This window comes from Arachis duranensis, chromosome 3 (genome assembly GCF_000817695.3).
Source record: "Arachis duranensis cultivar V14167 chromosome 3, aradu.V14167.gnm2.J7QH, whole genome shotgun sequence".
Classification (NCBI taxonomy): domain Eukaryota; kingdom Viridiplantae; phylum Streptophyta; class Magnoliopsida; order Fabales; family Fabaceae; genus Arachis; species Arachis duranensis.
The window spans coordinates 17,855,414-17,860,721 of NC_029774.3; the positions used below are offsets into that span (position 1 = coordinate 17,855,414).

General features: G+C 38.2%; 1 non-coding gene across 1 annotated transcript; it reads right to left on the reverse strand.

Annotated features, from left to right (window-relative positions):
- Nucleotides 1–4,847: 4,847 nt before the first annotated feature.
- LOC127746286 (small nucleolar RNA R71) lies at nucleotides 4,848–4,955 on the reverse strand. Its single transcript, XR_008007906.1, has one exon. It is a non-coding gene; the product is annotated as a small nucleolar RNA R71 (small nucleolar RNA).
- Nucleotides 4,956–5,308: the final 353 nt, after the last annotated feature.

The window sequence follows — 5,308 nt, forward strand, 5'->3', positions numbered from 1 at the left end:
GGATAAACACACCAAACTTAGAGGTTTGCTTGTCCTCAAGCAAAAGAAAGGAAAAGAGAGAGATAGAAGGAGAGCCAATTTTTGAATTGTGGAGGAGAAAAGAGAGGCCGAATGTGGATTTAAAGGGAGGGGGTGGGTTTTCGAAAATTTTGAAAAAAAGATAAGATAGAAGATATGATTTGTAAAAGATAAGTATGATAGAAAAAAGATATAATTTAAAATTAAAAAGTTATGAAAGATATTTGAAAAAGATAAATTTGAATTTTGAGAAGAAAATATGATGAGTTTGAAAAGATTTGAAAAGAATTTAAAAAGATTTGAAAAGAAGTTGAAGAGGATTAAAAAAAATTTTGTGTTTATGAATTAAGATACATTTGATATTTTTGAAAAGGGATTTTAGAAATTAGGATTAAAAATTTTTGGAATTGAAGTTTGAAACATGGGAGTTTGTAACATGTTTATGCAAGAAATCATGAATTGAAACGTGAAAAATGGAAAAAATTTGAGTTGAAAACGAATTCACCTCCTCCCCACAATCCTGGCGTTAAATGCGCAAACGCTGCATGTTTTGGGCGTTTAACGCCCATCTGTAGCTTCTCCTGGGCGTTTAACGCCCAGCTGTTGCTTCTGGCTAGCGTTAAACGCCATGAATTCCTTTGTCACTGGGCGTTTTTCTGAACTCCCAGGACGCTGTAAATCTGGCGTTCAACACCCAGAAAGTGCAACTTCCAATAACTTTGCAGGAACCTTATGAGGAAATGGTGCACCTTCATCCAAGGAGGTAAAGTAGCAAAGACTATGGATGATGACAAAGAGGAGGACAACTAGAAACCATCACTCGAAGGTTATATTGTTACTCAATTCCATATGCTGAGAATGTTAAAATTGGAAGTCCAAATGCACCTTTGATTAATAGTTGCTCATTAGTTGGAACCTTTTCAATTATGCATTTATTTTTCATTGCTTAGGTCTATGTTATTGAGCCTAATGTCTTGAATGCTCACTGTCATCTTGCCTACTTGTATGCTTGTCTTTTAAGTTAATCAAAAAGAAAATGTTATGGAAAGAACAAGAATGGAGTCATTTTGTGAAGTGCATTCTAAGTGTTTGTGGTAGGATGATTAGTAAGCTAAGTTGGTTCACTAAGAAAGGAAAGAAAGCAACTATCCATCCTAAGTCATAAATTTGAGACACATTCCTTGAGGCTAGTTAAATAATAAGATCCCAACAAGAAAAGAAAAAGAGTAATACAAGTGAAAATAAGAAAAGGAACAATGCTAAGCACCAAGGGTTGTGAAACTGAGGCATGTGTCTGTGGTGTCTATGTACAAGGGATATACTTGGATGAATAAGCTCTTAGGGGTGCCTTATCACTTGGTAACTTGGATTAACTAATCCGGGATTATCAGCTGAAAATCCACTATCAAGAGTAACCCTTGTTACAGAGCACTTAGTAACCCAAAGAGGTGTTGGACACCAAGGTCTCAAGAAAGAAAGAATAACAAACCATGTGCCTGTGGTGTGTATGTACGAGAGAAAGAGACTTAAGGGAGTAAGTCCTTAGGGGTGTCTTAACACCTAGCACCTTAAAACCAACTGGTTTGGGAGTGTTGGCTGAAAGCTTATCATAAAAAGTCGCCCTCTTACAGAGCACTTAGCCAAAAGAAAAATGTAATAAGCTTAAGGAGAAGGATCAATAAGAAAGAAGCCTCAAGGGATGCAATCAAGAGAGTGACTAGGGATTTGATAAAGGCTTGAAACCTAAAAGGAAAGAACCTAAGTTGCTATGCATGAAACTCCATGAACCATGAATGCTATTCCCATCTTTTCTTCTTGTTCTTTTATTTTTCTTATGCTTCAGTACTTGCTTAGGGACAAGGAAGCTTTAAGTTTGGTGTTGTGATGCCAGGGCATCTAGGCCAGTTTCACTGACCTTTTCTTTACTATTTTAGGGTAGTTTCATGCATTTTCCTAGTAAACAAGGCAAGTTTTGGGTGAAAATACACTTACACCTTCATTCAAGCAACTATTGTGAATTTTGCATGATTTCATGAGATTTTTGCCAGAATTGCATGATATTTTAATGATGCATAATCTCATGATTTTGGCTAGAGTTTTGATGCGCTTTAATTGCTTGATTTCAGGACAAATGAAGCATGGAAGAATCACGTTAGCATTCACGTTAACTTAGTTAACGTGACTACTAACGTGGGATGGCAATTGGCTTGCAACGTTAATGAGAAAAGTGATCACCAATAACGCCTGCGAAGCCATTCATAGCCTACGTTAAGAGCCATGTTAACTAACGTAGAAGGAAAGGAGGACTCCACGTTAATGAGAAACATGAACTCCAATAACGTTTCTCCTCAACGTTAGTGGTAAAAGTGAACACCACTAACATTGGAAAACTAGGCAATGCCCCACGTTAAGAGTCACGTTAACCAAGTTAATGTGAACTCTAACTTGGACAAGGATCAACAATGCCAACGTTAGTGACACTCACTTTTGTCACTAACGTTGGATCATTTTCATTGCCTACGTTAATTCTCACGTTAATATTGTTAACGTGAAAGTTTACATGGAGTGGGGTTCAAAGAACCAACGTTAGTGACACTCACTTTTGTCACTAACGTTGGAAGATGGCTTCATTACTACGTTAAGAGCTACGTTAACTTAGTTAACGTGGGTTCTAACGTAGAGGATTAAGGCAATTAAAGCGTTAGTGACAAAGGTGAGTGTCACTAACGCTCTCGAAGGTGATAGGTGCCCACGTTAAGAGCTACGTTAGCTAAGCTAACGTAAGACCTAACGTAGGAGGCAAAAGGCAAGAAACGTTAATGGGAAAAGTGATTCCCATTAACATTTGCGAAAAGGGGCACAAGCCAACGTTAATGGGAAAAGTGAGTCCCATTAACGTTGGCCAAGAATTGAGAAGGAACGTTAGAAGTCACGTTAAGACTTCTAACGTTGAGAATAACGTGGCCATATAAGGGTGGAACGTTAGTGGAAAAGGTGAATGCCACTAACATTCTCGCACCCAGAAATATATTCCACGATTAATCTCACTAAATGCCCAAGCCTAATTCATATTTCTCTGCAAGCTGGGCCCACTAAAGATGAGAATTGCTTCAACTCAAGGTCCAAAGCCCACATCCAAGACTTAAAGAACTCACTAGAAGATCATGAAGAGTAGTATATATAGGAGTAGTTTTGCACTAGCTAGAAACTTTTTGGCATCTGGGAGAACTACTCTCTGCATTTTTACTTTTTTGTACTTCTAGCATGGATTCTTCTTTTCTGCTATTTTTGATTCCTGGAGCTATGAACAACTAAATCCCTTTCATTGGGTTAGGGAGCTCTGCTGTAATTTGATGGATCAATATTAGTTTTCATTCTTCTTCTTCTATCTTTTCTCTTGATTTTACTAGAAAGCGTTCAATCTTAATTCAATTGGTTAGTTATCTTGGAAAAGAAACTCTCCATAATTGGATCTCTTTGGAACCTTGGAAGAGGAAAAGATTTGAGAGATTGGATTACCAAGGAATTGGGATTCAATCACTTAAGATTGCCAAGGAGATCAATGAATGCATTGATTGAGGAAGAGATGAGAATGAACTTGATCCGGAGAATTGCAACATCTCCTAAACCCAATGATCTCCCCATTTCTGATCTTACCCATTCTCTTTAATGTCTGCTATTTACTTTTATGAGCATTACCCCAATTCCCCATTTAAGATTCTGCACTTTAATTTCTGCTATTTACTTTCTAGTCATTTAAATTTCTGCATCTCAATCTAAATTCTGTTTAGCTCAACTAGCATATTCTTCTAACTAAAGTTTCTTGACCAATCAATCCTTGTGGGATTCTACCTCACTCTATAGTGAGTTTTACTTGACGATAATTCGGAATACTTGCCGAAGGAAAATTTGTTGAGAGACAAATTTCTATGCATCAAGTTTATGGCGCCGTTGCCGGGGATTGATTTTGAATCAACAATGATTAAGCTAGAAGATCACTAGATTGAGCATTTTTTTCTTTTTTCTGTTATTCTTTTCTATATTCAGTAATTTACCTTAGTTTGTTCTTAATTTCTTCCTCACCCCCTACACCCTCTCTATTTTCTGTTCTCTTTTCTTAGTTTATCATAATTCAGCTCACTAACCCACTAACTGTTCGATAAATTGCATCACTCACACTAACAATCATTCTAACAAAAATTGCCTTCACTATATCTCCTGTTGTGCATTCTGTTTGTTGTATGACAGGGAGAAGAGAAGGAATCTCAACATCCTTTGATTCAGAGCCTAAGAGAACCCTTTGGAGACGAAAAAGAGAAGCAAGAGGAAAAAGAATTGTTGGTGCTGAGGAAGAGGAAGAGTATTTTGAACCCAACATGGAAGAGAATTTGGAGAACAATCATGAAGAAGAAGCTCATAATCATGCCAGAGAAGGCCATGCAAACCGGGTTGGGCATGAAAAGAGGGTCTTAGGATCCTATATCAATCCTAATCCGGGAAACTGTGGAAGCAGCATTCAGAAACCCACCATTCATGCCAACAATTTCGAGCTAAAACCTCAACTCATCACTTTGGTGCAAAATAATTTCTCATTTGGAGGAGATGCTCAAGAAGACCCTAACCAACACTTGACCACCTTCTTGAGGATTTGTGACACAGTGAAGACAAATGGAGTTTACCCGGATGTCTATAGGTTGCTCTTGTTCCCCTTTTCACTCAGGGACAAGGCAACAAAGTGGCTTGAATCCTTCCCAAAAGAAAGCCTGACAGATTGGGAGGAGGTAGTGAACAAGTTTTTAGCAAGATTTTACCCTCCTCAAAAGATTAATAGGCTAAGAACTGAGGTGCAAACTTTCAGGCAGCAAGATGGTGAGACACTCTATGAAGCATGGGAGAGATTCAAAGACTTGACAAGGAGATGCCCACCAGAGATGTTTAATGAGTGGGTTCAACTTCACATATTCTATGAAGGTTTTTCCTATGAGTCAAAGAAGGCTGTAGATCATTCATCAGGAGGTTCTTTAAACAAGAAGAAAACCGTTGAAGAAGCCATAGATGTCATTGAAACAGTTGCTGAGAATGACTACTTCTATGCCTCTGAAAGAAGTAACACTAGAGGAGTAATGGAGCTGAACCACATGGATGCACTGTTAGCCCAAAACAAGATGATCACCAAGCAGCTAGCAGATCTTACCAAGAAGGTGGAAGAGAACCAAGTTGCAGCAACCATCACCTCATCACCAACTCATGAAGGAGTAAACACAGGAGAAGAAGGTGACTGGGAGCAAGC